Below are 20,467 nucleotides of genomic sequence, written 5' to 3'. Positions count from 1 at the left end.
ATAAATTGCTGTGATATGGCAAACAATTCTACTATAAATGTCTATTAAAATATGAACACCATTTGATCAAATACTTTTACTTTAAGTATATATCTTATAAGAATTTTATTAATGCATAATAATTTATGAATATAATATGTGATTAAGAATATCAATAGCAAAAATATTGTAAGCAAACTAAACTTTCTCTAATATTGAGCTTAATTGTGGTGCATTCAGCAACAGTCCTTTAAATGAATATTCAGGTGATAATATGAGGCAAGAATAAAATACGCTAGAGCTATACTTATTGATGTGTAAAGTTTTTATAACATGTCCAGTAAAAGAAAGAAGAATGTTTCAGAGTATTTTTTTTTAAATGATACCTTGTCTGGCTAAGAACAAAAGAGAAAAAGGGAAGAGATAAAGAGAGAGGAGGAAAAGAAAGACCTTCTTTAGATATATATTTCATGAGTATATGAAAGGTGAAATGATACAAAGCATAAAGATTGGAGAAGAGACTACATCTGCCTGTACAAATATTAGGTTGATTGAAAAGTAATTGTGGTTTCAGGTCATGAATTTTAAATCATTAAAACAAGGCTCAAACACATATTTATTAAGCAAAAGAGGAACCATTACAATCAACACATGGCAACCCACTCCAGGATTCTTGTCTGAAGAATCCCATGAACAGAGGAGCCTGGTGGGCTACAGTCCAAGGGGGTCACAAAGAGCCAGGACTCAAGCAACTGAACACACACATGTACAGTCAACACATTCTTGTCAATGAGAAACAGGTTTGCTTATTCCTGTAGCATCAAAATCTGTGCTTCAAGGTTTAAAGAACTCTTGGAAAGCTTTTTCTGCCTGCTGATGGCTGTGAAAACATTTTCTCTATAAAAAGGTGTCAAGATGCTTGGAAGAAGTGGTAGTTGGTTGGCAAGAGGTCAGGTGAATACAGAGGATGAGGCAAAATTTGTAGCCCAATTTGTTCAACTTTTGAAGCTTTTGTTGTGCTACATGTGGTCAGGCGTTGTCATGAAGAACTGGGCCCCCTCTGTTGACCAATGCAGGAATTGGTCAGCTGCAGGAATTGCAGTTTTCAGAGCATTTCATCAATTTGTTGAGCATACTTCTCAGAGGTAATGCTTTTGCCAGGATTCAGAAAGCTGTGGTGGATAAGGTGGCAGTGGGTAGCCAAACAGTGACCATGATGGGTTTTTGATGAAAGTTTGGCTTTGGAAGTGCTTTGGAGCTTCTTCTCGGTCCAATCACTGGGCTGGTTGTTGCCAGTTGTCATATAAAATCCACTTGTCATCCCATGTCACAATCTGATTGAGAAATGGTTCACTATTGTTGCATAGGATAAGAGAAGACACCACTTCAAAATGACATTTCTTTTGAGGGGGGTCAGCTCATGAAGCAACCACTTATCAAGCTTTTTCACCTTTCCAATTTGCTTCAAATGCTGAACTACCATAGAATGGTTGACACTGAGTTCTTCAGCAACTTCTGTAGGTGTTAGTGAATCAGCTTCAGTCATGGCTCTCAGATGGTTGTTGTCAACTGCTGAAGGCTGACTGCTACGCTCTTCAACTTCAACGCTCTTGTCTCCTGTACAAAACTTCCTGAACCACCACCACATTGTATGTTCATTAGCAGATCCTGGGCCAAATGCATTTTTGATGTCATGAGTTGTCTCCACTGTTTTATGAGCCATTTTGAACTAAAATTTAAAAAAAATTGCTTAAATGTGCTTTTTGTCTCACACCATTTCTATAGTCTAAAATAAATATAAAATAAGCAGCAAGCAAAATTAAAATAAAATTTAAGCATTAGCAAAACAATAAAGCAAGAAATGTGGATTAAAATGATGTATAACATAACCACATTTATTTAAGAATGTATTCCAATATCAAATGGCAAAGTTCAACAAAGCAAAACTGCAATTACTTTTGCACCATCTTAATATATAAATAAAGCAAATATTGCTGTCAATAAAATTCTTTTGATAATGTGAAAAAAAATTTTAAACAAACTAAAATTTCATCTCAAGAAGATAGAAAAAGAGAAAAGAAATTGAGTGGAAATGATGTATGAATCATGGTAAAAGTAGAAATTAACTGAATAGGAGATCAGCTCTGCTCATTCTCAATTATATTGAGAATTTAAATATGAAAACAATGTATATCTGTATATATAATCTATATTTTGAAAAAACAGAGAAATTTAAAACAAATGGGAAGATATTTTTTCCATATAATTGCACTGATGGAAACATTGGTGTCTGTTTTTATTATTTTCTGTGTTTTCTTATATATTTAAGATACTTCAAACTTAAAATGTGTTAAAGTTTAATAATTTTTGACAGACTACAGCTATACATATTTTCTGTTTAAAGTTTTAAGTTACATAAGCAAGTGAAAAAAAAAATGTTTTTAGACTAATCAAGTTTCTGGAATAACTACCATGAACACTCTAGGGACATATATTTAAAACAGTCATTCCAGAGGACAATTTGACAATATATAGCAAATTGTACACAAAAGGGTATATATTCAAACAAGTATGTCTTCTTCTAAAAATATATTTGTATGTGTGCTGTATGCTTAGTTGATCAGTTGTGTCCAACTCTTTGTGACCCTTTAGACTGTAGCTGACCAGGCTCCTGTGTCCATGGGATTCTCCAGGCAAGAATCCTGGAGTGGGTTGCCATGCCCTCCTCCAGGGGATCTTCTCAACCCAGGGATTGAACCCAGGTCTCCTGCATTGCAGGAGGATTCTTTACCAGCTGAGCTACCAGGGAAGCCCCTAGAAATATATACTAAATAAATAATCACCAATGATTAAAAGTGTTAATATATTGTATTCAATGCAATTTTGAATGTAATACAAAATAAAATAAAATCTTCAAATAAATCTTATAAGATTAGTTAAATGAATCATAGTAGAATAATTTTAAAAGATAGCCATGAATAAATTCTAAATTATAGAGCAGTAATTTAAAATGTAGAAAAAGTTTCAGTGTATTAATTTTTAAAATATCAATTATAATTGAAAATTAAATCTATTTATTTACTTATAAATATATATCATCATATGATGTATGTTTTGGAGAAGGCAATGGCACCCCACTCCTGTACTCTTGCCTGGAAAATCCCATGGGGGGAGGAGCCTGGTAGGCTGCAGTCCATGGGGTCGCTGAGAGTCGGACACGACTGAGCGACTTCACTTTCACTTTTCACTTTCATGCATTGGAGAAGGAAATGGCAACCCACTCCAGTGTTCGTGCCTGGAGAATCCCAGGGACGGGGGAGCCTGGTGGGCTGCCGTCTATGGGGTCGCACAGAGTTGGACACGACTGAAGCGACTTAGCAGCAGCAGCAGCAGCATGATGTATGTTTAAAACTCTCTCTGTCTTTATCTCCTTCTCTCTCTCCATTCATTTAAAAGGCATGCCTATGAAATACTCAAATTGTCAACTTATTTGGGTAAATTAAAGGCCTTATAATTTTTTGTTCACATCTATTTTAATCACTTTTCAATAATTATTTTTTTGTGATAAGAAAACAGTTAAATATATAAAAGAGTAACTTCATTATCTTATGTGAAAAACACAAAATGTTGTATATAATAAAAACAAACAAACAGCTCAATGTACAAGCCATGGAGTTAATCTCCAAACTGTACAAATGGGATGAACTTTGAGTCAGTTCAGTCTCTCAGTTGTGTCCAACTCTTTCAGATCAGATCAGATCAGGTCCTGTCAAATCTCTACCTGTTAGCAATTCTTTCAATCAAAACTGTTCCATTCTTTATTTCTAACCAAGAGTTGCTGAGCTATGGGAGAAAGAATCCTATAACTAGGCTAACTGAATCCATTGAAAATATCTTCTCTCTCCACTCAGCGCTTCTTGGTAACCCTTTTATTCACTCTTGGTTGGATCCCTGTACAGTTTCCCAGAGGAGCTATTCCAAAACATACTCAATTTACTCAAGCCCCTGAAATCACCCTTCTTTGCCTCCCTCATTCTCATCAAATGATGCTGTCATCTATTTCGCTCAGATTAAGCATGGCAGGTTTGAACTTCCTAACCCTCTGTAGCCAGCATTTGAGGGAATAAAGAGATATAGAGGAGCAAAAGAAAAAAATAAAAAAAAGTAAGCTTAAACACAATGGGTCATGTATTAGACTAATATCTACTGTAGACACTGCTCACATCTATTTTCCAGCTGCTATTCCTTCATCTTTTCCTGCTTCTCTATCTTTTCACTTTATATTAAGAATCTCCCCCCAAACTTCAAAGATAAAGAAAATCATTATAGCAAGTTAATTTTTAATTAGCATGAAGCTATATCAAAAGAATCATAATAAAAAGTACAGAAGGGACTTAAAGAATGCAAACATACATCAAAAAGACAACCATTTGTTCAAATATTTTTATCACTGATGATGATGATGATGGTAAGATTTACTGAAAGCCCTTTTAGTTTAATCCTCTCAACATCACAAAAATACGGTGTTTTATTCCTCTCTTGGTACAAAAGAAGAAGCCGAGATTTTATTTTCTTATTTCCTTGCTCAAAGTAATGTTGTTGAGTGATGGAGTACAAGAGTCAAACTCAGTTTGTCTGACCCCAAAACTCATAAGCTTATCACCAGTCTGCACTGACTCACTAATCACATATTCACACCTAAATTTGATTAGGACCTTACTTAAATATAATCAATTTGAGTAAGGAAACCTCACTTGTACTAGCTGAAAAGATGTTTAGAGTGTCTTACGGAAGAGTGGAAAAGATATTTAATGAAGGGATGGATTGTGAGGAAAAATTCCCAGGATTATTTGTACTAGCTGAAAAGATGTTTAGAGTATCTTACGGAAGAGTGGAAAAGATATTTAATGAAGGGATGGGTAGTGAGGAAAAATTCCAAGGATTACAGAAGGAAATGTCTGCATGATCAAGTAAAAGCGGGGAAAAAAGAAGAAGGAAGAAAGAAATAAATGGGTTTATAAATAATTTAGCAAATGCTTTGGAAATGAGTTTTATTCAAGACATTTTCTATGCCCTTATTCTGTTCTTTCTGCCTTAATGGTTTTCCTCATGCTTAGGATTACTCTTGTGCTTACGAATCTGGAATTTCTATTATCCATTATACTAAGTTTTGGGTAATGCCATCCTTGTGTATGTTGTAAATCATGAATCTTAATATACGTTATAAAGTATATTTGTCTATATGTTCCTAAGAAATCAAAGCCAGAAATCTGTGTCTAAATGGGTTATGCATTTGTTATTAAGTACAGATTTAAAGTCTGTTAAATAATGTTTGACATATGTCATTTCTCTCACCGTTCAACATGCTGTCAATTAGCTTAAAAATCCCACAGACTCCTGCATATGGCTTCCCATTATGAGATGCTCATTTCTTCCCCAAGCCAATTGCTCTCTTTAACCTGGACTTACTACATTTTGATTTAAACGTTTTTATATACATATCTCTAGTCATGTTTCCTGAATTAAAATTATAAATACCAGACCTTTTTACTTGCTCTCCTGGAAACCTCCTATAAATTCCGATTTATTCACTTTGATGTTTGGCAGATCCGCTGATTCCTTTCATCTGTTGTGTGAAATGATGAACAGAGCACTGGTGTAAGATTCTGAGGACTTGGGTTCCAGTTACATTTTGCCACCAAGTAGCTGAACTTGGAACAATTACCTCACTTCCCTTGGACTCAATTTCCTTATCTCTGAAGAGGTATTGTACTGAATGAGTTGTAAGAATTTGATTCCCACATTCTTTTCTTAAAAGCCATATACTATAATATAATTTCCATTTATATTTTTCAAGAAAGGAAAACTAGACTCAGAATCAAGACTCAGCTCAGGCTTTTTTTTTTTCCCCTGCAAGAAAGCCCTGTTTGGGTTTTGCCTCCCTGGCCTGTACTTCCAAATCGCCCTAGCTGTTAATTTGGTTTTCAAATTATTGCTATTAATATATGTTGCTATCTCTGACACTAAGATGGAAGTTTCTGAAAAACGCAAGGCTGTCTCAGCCACCCACTTCATATATCTGCAGCATGAAACAATGTAACCGACTGCTCAGTTCAGTTCAGTCGCTCAGTCATGTCTGACTCTGCGATCCCATGGACTGCAGCATACCAGGTTTCTCTGTCTATCACCAACTCCCAGAGTTCACTCAAACTCATGTGCATTGAATCAGTGATGCCATCCAACCATCTCATCCTTTGTCATCCCCTTCTCCTACTGCCTTCAATCTTTCCCAGCATCAGGGTCTTTTCCAGTGGGTCAGTTCTTCGCATCAGGTGTCCAAAGTATTAGAGTTTCAGTTTCAACATCTGACTTCAGTATCTGACTGTAGTCATCTCTATTTTTTGTCTGCCATGCATGTCTTCCTTATGAAATTGCTTAACTCTTCAAGCCATGCAGTTCTGATGGGCTGTCACTCAGGTGCCTCCGCTGATCATGTATGATCAGACTCTTTCCTCATCATTAGAATTTCAAATAAAGATGAAGTTATGTGATTGCAGCCGTGAAATTAAAAGGTGCTTACTCCTTGGAAGGAAAGTTATGACCAACCTAGATAGCATATTAAAAAGCAAAGACATTAATTTGCCAACAAAGGTCGGTCTAGTCAAGGCTATGGTTTTTCCAGTGGTCACATATGGATCTGAGAGTTGGACTGTGAAGAAAGCTGAGTGCCAAAGAATTGATGCTTTTGAACTGTGGTGTTGGAGAAGACTCTTGAGAGTCCCTTGGACTGCAAGGAAATCCAACCAGTCCATCCTAAAGGAGATCAGTCCTGGGTGTTCATTGGAAGGACTGATGTTGAAGCTGAAACTCCAATACTTTGGCCACCTCATGTGAAGAGTTGACTCATTGGAAAAGACTCTGATGCTGGGAGGGATTGGGGGCAGGAGGATAAGGGGGCTACAGAGGATGAGATGGCTGGATGGCATCACTGACTTGATGCACATGAGTTTGAGTGAACTCTGAGAGTTGGTGATGGACAGGGAGGCCTGGCTTGCTGCGATTCATGGGGTTGCAAAGAGTCGGACACAACTGAGTGACTGAACTGAACTGAACTCATGAACATACATGTGTGTGTTTTTACTTTAATTTTGTGGTAAATATTACCAGCTTTGTATCAAAGTTTGCATTTACTGGTATACCAAGAATTTTATCTTAGATTTTGTTGATAATAGTATTTCTTTGTAAAATCAGCAAGATAATTTAAGCTTTCATATAATAATGTCCTCTTTACTAAATAGATTATCAACACTTTAAAAACCTGTTTATTATTTTTATTTGAAACTCATCTCTTGCTTACAATAAATTATTACTTTTGGTAAACTGTATAAATTATTGGTATTATTTCCCTCTCAATAGCCAAAAATGTCTATTGATTTCACTGCTCATATTTATGACTTATGTTTCATTTTCCATTCACTTTAAGTTCCAGTTTTCCCAATCATTTAACATATTTACAGTCATAAAAGAAAATACACAGCATATATATCCAAATGAGGAATCTATAATTTCTTTCCTGCTTTACTGAAATGTTCCAAAACATCTTTTCATTTAAGATGCCATAACTTTTGCATATATGTCATTTGCATGGCATATAAAGAAAAAATAAAATCCATTGCACAGTCATTTCATATGTTCCCCCAATTTTAACATGTTCTTGACAGAATAGAATTTCATTTTGATCGGCCACCATACTCTCCCCCCACATTTTACACATCAGATCCTAGAAAAATTTTGCATGGACTGAATTCTAGTTTCATTTATTTCAAATATTTGTCTATCCCATTAAGTAGGGCTTCTTCCAGGACTTGAAGGGGAACTTAGAAGTTAGAATCCTGAATCTTGAGTTTCATGAACTTCAGAGGGAATTCTTGGTATAAAGTCAGTGCTAAGAAACATGATAAACAAGATTACTGCTTGTAATTAAAGGGCAGAAAGAGTGCATTGCATGCTAAGCAGGTCTAAAGGGGAAGTGCCAGCCAGAGAGAAACCTGAGCATTGTGCTCTTCACTTATAAAGACTCCCTCTGGGGGGTTTGGTTGAATGGAGTCTTCATTTATTACATTAGTCCCCACTGATGTCTACTATGCACCCAGGCAATTCTTTAATGTCGCGATTGGAATATAGCCCCCCACCCCCTCCAAATGGCAACAGCAGTCTGTGCTCAGCCATGTCTGACTCTTCACGACCCCTTAGATGTAGTCCACCAGGCTCCTCTGTGCATGGGATTTCTTAGGCAAGAATACTGGCATGGGTTGCCACTTCCTCCTCCAGGAGATCTCTTCTCAAGGGGCATCAGAAGCCAACTCATTATACATGAGAAGTAGTAAAAAAATTAATTAATTAATTAATTAAAAAAAAATAACACAAGCCCATTAAATGAGAGGTGCTCTTAAAAGACAAGGAAAAGTACATTAGCCAAATCTTCAAGCATCTTCTACTACTTAATCCATTGCTGTTGTCCTTGGCATTGACAAGTTGAGGGATTAAGTATCTAATTCCAATTATTCTATAAAGATTTGGAAAGACACCAGGCCACCAAAAGTGAAAGTATTTAAAAAAAAAGAAAATCTCCTGATGTACATCACACACACACACATACACACACACACACACACACACACACAAAGTTGCTCAGTCGTGTCTGACACTTTGCAATCCCCTGGATTGTATATGGCCAGTCCCCTAGGTCCAGGGGGATTCTCCAGGCAAGAATACTGGTGTAGGTTACTATGCCCTCCTCCAGGGGATCTTCCCAACCCAGGGATCAAACCCAGGTCTCCTGCTTTGCAGGCGGATTCTTTACTGTCTGAGCCAATAGGGAAGCCCAATGTAAATGGCAATTGATTAAAAAGCATGATAAACTCATCATTCTCTTTTAGTCATAAATCAATTTGAACTTTCAACTCTACTTTTTTATATCTTCACAGGATTTCTTACCTACCCCAACTCTCCAACAGTTTTCCCCGCTTCATAAATGTATCTAGTAAATGACATGAAATTAGATTACCTGAATGATCGTATTTGTTATGTGCTCAGTTGTGTCCTACTCTTTACAGGCCCATGGGCTGTAGCTCACTAGGCTCCTCTGCCTATGTAACTACCAGGCAAGAACACTGGAGTGTGAGGCCATTTCCTACCTCAGGGGATCTCCCTGACCCAGGGATGGAACTTGCGTCTTTTGCATTTCCTGTATTGGCAGGAAGACTCTTCACCATTAAGCACAGCACCATCACCTGGGAAGACCTCATACTTGCTATATTTGTAACACACATCTAGAAATGTTTAAATAACTGATTTTAAGAAATTGAAACAATTCATTTAAACCTTTTTTTTTAAACAAATCACAATTCTCTTAGTATAAATTCAATTATAGATTTGTGTCTGTGTATGAGAGGTGTGTCTGATGCTTAAAAAAAAAAAAAAAGTTTGTAAAAGCTACGTTAGCCAGTATACATCAATCTCAAATTTTTGTAATATCATGGTAAATGAATGGAGAAGTCTAGAAAACAATTTATAAATTTCTTCAGTAATCATCAGAGACAGGTTTTCTGCTATTAAAGGCAATGCAATTTAAACTGGGTGGCCATAAAATATAGGAGGTTTTTCCCATTGCAATACAGAGGAAATAAATGTATGTTACATTCCTTCCCCACCCAGAACATGGAAATAGAAATGGAAAAACAATTTAAACACTAAACTTTCAACAGTAAACCAAACATAATGCTGTCCCTTAATTTATCTGCAAGCCTCCAAAACTCTGATCACAGCCAAATTCAATGGTGTGTTTAACTGCTGAAGTCTGTCAAGAGATACAAAACAAATTCCTGAAACTATTCATTCTCTTCCCAGAGCATTTCCTCTGACACATGGGAGATTTTCGTTTTCAGTCTCTGTAGGCTGTCTTCCCTATCAGTACTGGCCTACACTTATACACATGTACACACACCTACAAATAACGCTATTTATGGAAGCTAACTCACATCTTTAACTGAAATCTCTCTTCCCTTGCTATTAAACATAGCATGGCCACCCACAATGCTTGTGCAATTCCAGAAGTTTCCTACTCATTTATGCAAGATCCTGGAGGCAGAATTCATGGGGGATTAACACTCTAAAGCATCCTTTCACCATGAATCTCAAATCATTTTGCACATTTTAATTCATTCTTGGAAAGCCACAGAGAGGAAGTCAGCTGCCATGGCTGTTTTTCAGAAAAGTTCCCTCAAATAAGGAGAGATGCAGGCAGGCTGGGTATGTTTAATTCAAGCATACCAAATGAAATTCTAGGCATTTAAAAAGATGAATTGTTTAAATTTTAGCTTAAAAAATGACTATTTAAAAGAAGTATCATAAAAACCCCAAAGAGGGTTGTAATCAGCTGTTTCAAGTAAAGTATGCACTTTGACAAATAAACATTTTATTTAAATGATGGTTGATACAGGAGAAAAGAAGAAAGCCATAACAGAGATGAAATCTGTTTATGATTAAAATCTAAAACGTATATTTTTTCATGTGGCTTAGAACATAAGGGTCAACAAGTTCTTTTCATTATATGTATGAAAATACATACACTGTAAATATAAATGAAATCTGGTACATTTGCTTTATCCTTTCTCACATTCTATATTACAAAAATAGATTTTCAAGTAAAACAAAAATATATATATATATATATTATAAAGGTATCTAATATATTGTGAGATAAAATGATCTTTATACTTTCTGTATGGTGTTAGAAATTTTGTTTAATATATGAGGAGGTAACCTTAGGAAAATTAGACTATGAATGTCAATATCACAAATGGAGAACCTGCAGGAAATGATAAATAAAATAATTATATTTGAATAGATTTGCAATTGTAATTGGGGCTTCTCTGATAGCTCAGTAGGTAAAGAATCCGCCTGCAATGCACGAGATCCCAGTTCAACTCCTGGTTCAGGAAGATCCGCTGGAGAAGGGATAGGTTACTCACTCCAACATTCTTGGGTTCCTCTTGTGGCTCAGTTGGTAAAGAATCCACCCGCAGTGCAAGAGACCTGGGTTTGAGCCCTGGGTTAGGAAGATCCCCTAGAGAAGGGAGAGGCTACCCACTCCAGTATTCTGGCCTAGAGAACTATAATTAAAGACTTTTTTTTTTTAGAAGAGAAATTAGAACTTTATTCCTAAGTAGCAAGTAAAGAAAATTTTTATATAAATAGGATAAATCGTGTACGTTTGTATGTGTGTGTGCTTCACAATCAAGGCACAAACAAATTAAATTTTAGCATAGAAGAATAATTCAGTTCAGGTAATTATATGCCATGATTTTAGATTATCTTTAAATATGGTCATACAAGGTTATATGGCATCAGTTATCCTTTCCTGATCATGATCATGTAACCCTTCAATAAAAATTTGAGAGATTAATTAAAATAATCAAATTATATAAAAAATATAGCATGGTTCAATTAAATATGTGTGTGCATGTGTATATTTTTTCCATTAGGTTTTAGAATATTTAAAATTGTGCAACTATTGCCACAATCAATTTTCAAACATTTTCATCACCTCAGAAAGAAATCCTGTACCCTTTTCAGCCAATAAATGTATTTAAGCTGGTTTATGTGTATTCCTACTTTTTAAACTCAATTTGGACCATTCAAGTGTTCGAGTTTGTGCATTCTTTGAAATTCCTTCTTTTTTTGAGCAAGAGGGGTTTCCCTGGTGGCTCAGAGGTAAAGAACCTGCCTGCCAATGGAGGAGATGAGGATTTGATCCCTGGGTGGGAAGGATCCCTTGGAGAAGAAGATGGCAATCCAATCCATATTCCTGTTGGGAAATCCAATGGACAGAGGAGCCTGGTGTACTATAGTGCATGAGGTTGCAAAGAGTTGGACACGACTTATCGACTAACAAAGACAATTGAGCAAGAGATGGGGGGATATCTTAACACAAGGGTTTCTTTCTATTTCAGCATCATCTTTGTTTAAATCTTGCTTTCATCTGTACAAGATTGGCCTCCCTGGAAAATTACTAAATCTCTTTGTGCCTCAGCTTTCTCATTTATAGAATGGGGATGAAGTAAGTAACAATAGCAACTTCATCACAGCATTATTGGAAGAATTAAATAAGAAATAAAAACTTTTTCAGCAGTTCCTAGTATATACGCTGTCATTTTCATCAATGAAAATAGTTTTAGGTTGTGATATATCAAGATAAAGTGTTTGTACTCTCAGTTTTCAATAACATTTGGTAGAACTGGAAAAGAGGAAAGTCACCTGTTTCAAATTGATGGATTTTTAAATGTGAAAAAAAAAAGAAATAATTTTCTCAGTAGGATATATGAAATCATTCCATGTTCTTTTTGAATTATGTAAATCATGCTGAAAGTGGATAGTAATTTCAAAGAGCATTTTTATGCCCTACAAATTAGTTTATTACTCAGAAGCACACGAATGATGACTTTTAAAAATAGAGTTATGTATTCAAGGAGCAGATAAATGCTGGTGTGTGGAGAATGCGTGGACCAACAGTGAGTGGCTAGTCATAAAGCCGAGTGCTAGAATTATCCTCAGGTGGATCCAATTAGCTGCATCTGACAGGACGTCAGACACTGCTGGGATGCCCATGTTCGTGTGTCTTATGTCCCCTTTGGAAGCCAGAAGATGTCTCAGTGAGGCCCCACCCAGAGCAGCCATGACAGTGTGCCCTACCCCTCTCCCAATTCACACCAGCATGAACTCACTGAACTGTGATTGAACTTTCCTGCTCAGGCAAGTACATTTTTAACACAATCTACCCTGTTTAAGCCTAATTTGCATTTCATTTTACAATCTTGCCATTCAACACAAGCCCTTAAAGATAGATTTTAGGGCAGCAGCTAATCTGAAACGTACATGACTCTCATTCTGCTAACCAAAGATATGCTTTCTGTTTCTGAAATATCCTTAGGAGAATTAAACAGCTGGACATCTTTATTTGACTGTATGTTTCTGAATTGTCTTCTCTTACAGTAAAAAAAAAAAGCTACTAGTGTATTTCTTGAAAATGTTTAAACTTTTAATTTTATAAAGAGAATTAGTTATCCTTTCAACAACATATAACCGAGAGATATGACCAATATTGCCCATCTCCAAGAAACAGTGTTTTCACTGAAAGACTCACCAATAGTGCATTTTTGCAGACTTGGTTATGACAGATTATATGTGAAGGCAAGTTTCTTGTCAAGTAGAGCATAACATGCCTGAGAGATTTACAAATTTTTATTTTTTAAAAAAGGATTCTTTGCATACCAAATTACAGGCTTCCATTAACCCAAATGTAGGGAAGATAAATCTTAGCAGGGCAATTATTTCTTGAAGTTCAGATGGCCACACATAAATTCTTTCCTTGGATTCAGCACATTTTTTAGCTATCTGCTAGGAACATTAAGTCCTTCACTATAGACCAGCGTTTTGGGGAGGAAATGGGGGGGGGTATTCTTTTTTTTTTTTCTCTTCAAATGTATTTCAAATTTATTGTGTTTGGATAGGCTTTTTGGAATAACTGCCACTTGTTTCCAAAGTGCTCCTGGAAACTTACTCCTAATTAAATATAAATTGTAAAGAATAGAAGTATTCTATAAAGGATATAAAATTTTAGACTTGGATTTAAGCAGTATGCTGTGAACAGAATTCTTAGGCTGAATTCATTTGCTGAATAAATATTGCATATAGTATGTTCCAGGCACTATTGAAGACATGTGAAAAAGACAGGACCTTTTTCTCTATAATTTATAGAACTTTAGGGCAGATAACAGTAATCATTATTTACTGAGTATTTACTAAGCGTCTAACATTATGGGTTATAAAGGTAAGACATCCAGCTGAGTATAAAACAGTATTTGTAAGGTAGACCTAGTGTAAGTCAAATAATTTTATTGTGCACCTACTTTGTAACAAACGGACATTAGTGGTGGCAATTTACAAGATCTCTGCCTTAATAGGCCATATGCTAATCAAGTACTTTAAGAAAGAAGTAAACCAGCTCCCATGTTATAAATTTCAGTGAACGGCAAGTCTATTTCACTCTGTGTGGATGAGGTAGCATTTGATGGAAGAAATGGGTTTGGAAACACAGATATTAAAGGAGAAAATCAAGACCCTTAAGTTCGTTTCATCTGGAGGTCTAGAGAGAGTCTATTGCTAAGGAGAACTTGTAAGTATAAGGGATTTTTGTTAAAAGATTGGAGTTTGTATTTCTTATTCTTAAATTCTTTTTAACTACTAATTCCAACCGAGATTACATATAGAAGTATTAAAATAATACAATGAAAAGATTTTCACTACATTTATAGACTCATTGAAACAAAGAGAGAGGGGATAATAATTTAAGTAAAACAAACCCAGAATGTTTTGAGAGATTGCCAACCTGCAGTTACTGCTGCAGAGCTGTCCATATGCAATCCATGTATATTCACAAGGTAGCCAAAATAAGTCTGAAAATATGGCGTGGTTTAGAAATTGCTAGAGCAAAAGGGCTATGAGAGCATGATGGAATTGTTTCCCTTTGTTATTCAAAATAATGCAGTTCTGATGCCTAGGGTATCACCCAAAAGATCATGGGGGAATGTACATACCTGCAATCAAGGACGCAGTAGCTGATAGGCACTTGATGGCCCCTCAATAGATGTTCTTTGGTCACTGAGATTGTTTGCCGCAAATAAAGGGAAGTATTGCATTTGGAATAAAGGTTAAAAATCTCTAGATTTTCTTGGGCATCATCTGTGTTTTTAACAACTATTTCTTGGAGCATCTGAGGCTTTTCAGCTTCCCCTCAATTTTCATGATTGTTCTTTAATTGACCTTCAATTAAATTCTTCCTTCTGAATAGCAACTGTCAGAAAGAACCAGGAACAACAGCTAAAGGAGACACCATCTTTTTCTCCAGTGATATCTGCATTTCAGTGGCAAAATGATTCCCATCTGTGGTGTGTATTTCCTTTCTAAAGAGTTGGAGGAATCACTGGAATAGACATCCTTGTATAATTGCAAGTGTTAGTACTATGATAATTATTATAATTGGTATTATTAAAATGATGTGGGTCTCCTACAGCAAGGAATGAGTTTCTGAGTAATGGAAGTGATTTTATAATCCAATGGGGCAAAAGTCATTTAGCTGTCTACCCTAACTCTCTCATCACTAAAGAGGTAATATATAAAGAATCAGTCAAACCTCTCAACATAGAAAAGTTTTGCAAAATGTGTCGTCATTGAATTGATATTTTCTTAATGTTATGTTTGATTGTCAGATCACAGTTTTCCTGTGTCATTTATTTTTATTAGCATTATTTTTGAATTATTGTGAAAGCAAGAACACATACACACAAATGTGAAACACAACTCCACAGAACGAGGTAGTGCATGCTTGCAGAAACTTCTTGATTTATTAACAGCCAATAATCTTTAAGAGAATATGATTGAAATCTAGGTTTCATCTGGCCATGTTAAGATTATCCCTGAGGATCTAAGATCTTGTGGTAGGATTTGTGTTTCTTATATTTCAACATAAGTAAACTTTCAGAGACCTTTTCAGTCACTTGTAAGTACTAATAGTCCCCATACTTATAATAATAGATTAAGAGTCCAGTTGCTGTGCCCACAGGATAATAAAGGGTTTGTGGGCTTTTGTAGATTTGTGATATAGAAAATGCAGCTGCCTTTAATTGACAGTAAAACAATTCCCTCCTAGACACAGTTCCTTCAACTGAGGTTAAAAGCAGCAGCAGCAAATACCTGAAGGGGGAACATGTAGATAAACGAAGAATAAACTAGAGCAGGATCCATATTTGAAATCTGATATCAAATGGCCTCTCCAGGTTTGGTATGGTATTCTCTGCAGCCTCGCTGAACAAATGTGACCAAATAAATTGAATATTTAGGAAAATGGAGGATTGACTGCCAAGAGAATCACACCATCATATGAAAATACCTCTGTATATCTTACTTTAAAAAATCAATTTTCAGGACTTCCTTGGTAGTACAGTGGTTAAGACTCTATGTATTCACTGCTAGGAGCACAGGTTCAACCCCTGGTTGGGGAACTAAGATCCCATGAGTCTTGTGTACCCCTTCTCCCCCAAAAAGCCAGTTTTCACCATCCATTCATTAAAGCAGTATCATGATTGTCACTAACATTTGCATGAAACATGACCAAAACTAGCATTATTTTAAAACAAAATAAGGTCCCTACAGAATAGTAAAATCCATAGCTCTTTACTTAAAGGGAGCACTTTTGAACAGATACACATAATATTATGTTGACTTTCAAAGTCCGTGTTTCTTTCAATTTATGAGAAGAAAAGAGTACTTTTCTAATACCGTCACCAGCAATTAGATCATTTTTATTAGTCCATCAATAATGATAGGGGTAATCGAGTATCACTTTGAGACAATCTACAGTCCATCAAATAATCAAGAGAAAAGCTAGTAAATTGCAGGCACTTATAGTCTTTTCTTTGAGTAAGCCATTTAGTGAGAATGTGCATTAAACTCCAACTCCCATCATTTGTAGAATCAACTGGCTTATCCATTAAAAAAAAAATGTTCTCAAAATGCTTTGGCATTTTCTGTTTCCCTAAATATTTGGCAGTGCATCAGAATGAATTCCCTCAAAATCTTTCTCCTCCTTTGTTTTTCTTTCTGCTTGAAAAGTTGACACAAAAGACCTTTCTGAGTACTTTTGTCCAAACTGCATGTATGACCATCACAGGGTGATACCATTTTCTTGAAGACACATTGCCCTGGGCAATTCAATTGAAATTTGGAAGGAAAAAAGAAAAAAGAAAGAAAAGAAAAATCAACAAAAAGATTGGTTTAGAAATTCAATCTATTGAAAATATACACAAAAGGGTGATGTTCTATCTTCCTTTTGTTCCTTGTTCTCATAAAATTTAGAGTTGCTAAATGAATTGCATAAAGAAAAAAAGAAAAGAACACCATCATCTTAGTCTTTAGTAGCTCTTTCCCATTAATAAATTATTTTTTCTTCTATGTGCAATTTTATCTGTAAGTAATTTTTAGTGTAGTATAGTTGCTTTACAATGTTGAGTTAGTTTCTACTGTACACTAAAATAAATTGGCCACACACATACATATATCCCTTCCCTTCTGGATTTCCTTACCATTCAGGTCACTACAGTGCATTAAGTAGAGTTTTCTGTGCTATACAATATGTGCTTGTTATCTATTTTATATGTGGTATCAATAGTGCACATACGTCGATCTAGAAAAATGGTGTAGATGAACTTATCTGAAAGCAGAAACAGAGCTACAGTCCTAGAGAACTAATATATGGATACCAAGGGGAAAGACAAGGGGCGCAGGGGAGAGGAATTGGGAGATGGGACTGTTCCATTAACAAATTCTTATAAACTCCAAAGAAAGTGAAAACAAAACTAAAGCCTGAATTGAGAGACAGTATCAGTATCAGTTCAATCATTCAATCGTGTCCAATTCTTTGGGACTCCATGAACGGCAGCACAACAGGCCTCCCTGTCCATCACCAACTCCCGGAGTCTACTCAAACCCATGCCCATTGAGTCGGTGATGCCATCCAACCATCTTATCCTCTTTCGTCCCCTTCTCCGCCTGCCCTCAATCTTTCCCAGCATCAGGGTCTTTTCAAATGAGTCAGTTCTGCACATCAGGTGGCCAAAGCACTGGAGTTTCAGCTTCAGCATCAGTCCTTCCAATGAACACCCAGGACTGATCTCCTTCAGGATGGACTGGTTGGATCTCCTTGCAGTCCAAGGGACTCTCAAGAGTCTTCTCCAACATCACAGTTCAAAAGCATCAATTCTTCTGTGCTCAGCTTTCTTTATAGTCCAACTCTCAGATCCATATGGGACCACTGGAAAAACCATAGCCTTGATTAGATGGACCTTTGTTGACAAAGTAATGCCTCTGCTTTTTAACAACTGAACCATTAATGTCTATATCTCTTGATTTTTAGTTTTTTTCTCTCTTGGAAAGTGATTAAATCTATTATTGCTTAGCACTTTGTGTAATCACAAATTACAGCCTGTAAATATATTAACTGATATATATCTTATGGACAACAAAGACCCCTAAGATTTTTCAATGATGCTTAGCCTGTGCATATTGCTCAGGTTAAAGAGATGAAGTTATGAAGCTGAGTTAGTAAGGAGAGTTCAAGGCCAAGCTCCAGTTTTCTCTGCTAGACCATTCAGATTCATTCTCCTGTGATCTTTTGCACCACTCTACCTTCTTCCTTCTCGCAAACAAGCGCTAGCATCATTTGCTCTTCATCCTGCTAAGACACACAAAACTCATTTCATTTGAGTTACTCAGAGAATGGCTTACTAAAAGAAAAGACTGTAAGTGTCTGCAATTTACCAGCAGCATAGTGATAACTGTATTTTTGGTCTGTCCACTCTTCCAGTAAGCAACTCAAATGTCATGAAATCTTTTTTTTTATTAGCAATTCCTTTCTGTTTAATGTTATCTGTTCCTATCTTCCCTTCATCATGACCCTGCCTAAAACTAAACTGCATATTTTCTGATCTTCCTTAATTGTGAATTAATTTGTCTTTACAGAATATACCAGACTGTTTCTGTCAGTTAAACCATTTCACCATAACCAGAACACCTCAGACTAAGGTTTCTAGCTTGTCACAATAAAGGCTAGTTTTCAGTATAAATTTAGCCAAGACACTATATCTCTGAATTTCTGGGTTCTCACTTGCAAAATGATTTTTAAAATTTTCCCTGTGCGTAAAAGAACACATGATGCCCAGTGTGATTGTTCTTCTACTCACCTGTGCCTCTTTCTTCTGGACAAATAGGTATAATTCCTATGCATTTCACTGGAAGCCCTGGGGATAAGGTTGGAGAAAGGAATGGCATCCCACCCCAGTATTCTTGTCTGGGAAATCCCATGGACAGAGGTGCCTGACAGGCAACAGCCCACGAGGTCACAAAGAGTTGGACCCAACTGAGTGACTGAGCACACACTTACATTAGGGATAAGGAAAGCTCTGAGTGAAAGTTCTTGCAAAGGCACCATGATGTCCCACTTCTGGCCATGGAATTCATAGAATATAATGAGACATTGTTTCCTTGTTTTCTGCATGATTTTTAAAATAGGTAATTAGGATGCTGGAGGAAACAAGCTTACATGAAAGAATCTGGTTATTCCCCTAGACTCTCTCTTTTTCTCTGTACCCCAACCGTGCAGGGCTTCCTTACTGTAAATAGAACCCATCCCATATGTTGTTGCATTGAGGTATTGCAAGAACTCTTCTTCCTTCATTTTGGCCATTCCCCAGAAACATCATGGCTCACATTTTCTTTATTTTCTCATTATTTAAGCTCTTTATTTTATTATGATGTACTATTTTATTATCATGTACTATATTATCATGCCTTTACTTTAAAATCACTACAGCATTCCCCTCTTTCATCACTGGTAGCATTTTTCCCTTTTTTCATGACGTCTTTTTACTGTTGATTTTGTGTATTGCTTACCTGCCATGCTGGCAAATCAGCTCCAATCAGGGAAGGTTTTAAGTCTGTGTTGTGATTAGAAAAGGTCTGAACATGTGAGATACTCAGTAACAACATGTGAACCATACAAACAAATCAGATATATCTAACTAAACAACTTGAATTACTAAAGAAAGTTTTTCTAGGACTAGGAATCTTTACTACAGCCTTTTAGATTCAATTAAACTCAATAGCTTGGAGAAGGAAGTGGTAACCCACTCCAGTATTCTTGCTTTGGAATTCCCATGGACAGAGAAGCCTGACAGGCTGCCTATAGTTCATGCGGTCACAATGAGTTGGACACATTAGTGATTAAACAACAACAACATCACAAACTTGATGGATTGCTTCTAACATTTCAAATTAAAAAAAAAAATGAAGCATTGGACACATATTGCCTGATGAATATTTTTTTCTTCCAAAGATCAAAAATTTGAATTTAGTTTAATTTAAAAACACTCAAGTAATATGAGCATACAACTAAAAATAATTCTGCTAGCTTATAATAGAGAGGGGATGTGCCAGTTAAATTCACTGAAGAAGTAAATAGACCACTTAAAAATTAGTTGTGTACTCATAGATTTGCTGTCTACTTTTGATTCTATTTTAGGGTTATATATCTATTTCTTCAGATATAAGAGTTAAGGAAAACACCCACACCAAAAGCCCCATTGTGTTTCTCTAGATAATACTTATTTTTCATGATAAAAATGATCTCTAAAGATTTTTATATTCAATTATGCCCGTACATTTTGAAAATTGTTTGGTTTGATTTTTTTCTTAAAAAAAAATCACTCTGCCTGTAATGGCACTGTTGCTAATGGGATCTTCACACTAATTCCATGCACAGAAGGAGAAGAATGAAATGGAAATAATGACTCATGTTGGTAATTTGTAGCTCAAT

This window comes from Bison bison, unplaced genomic scaffold (genome assembly GCF_000754665.1).
Source record: "Bison bison bison isolate TAMUID 2011002044 unplaced genomic scaffold, Bison_UMD1.0 scf7180017864296, whole genome shotgun sequence".
In the NCBI taxonomy this organism is placed as follows: domain Eukaryota; kingdom Metazoa; phylum Chordata; class Mammalia; order Artiodactyla; family Bovidae; genus Bison; species Bison bison.
The sequence above is the reverse complement of the archived record's forward strand: the minus strand, read 5'-3'. Positions refer to the sequence as shown.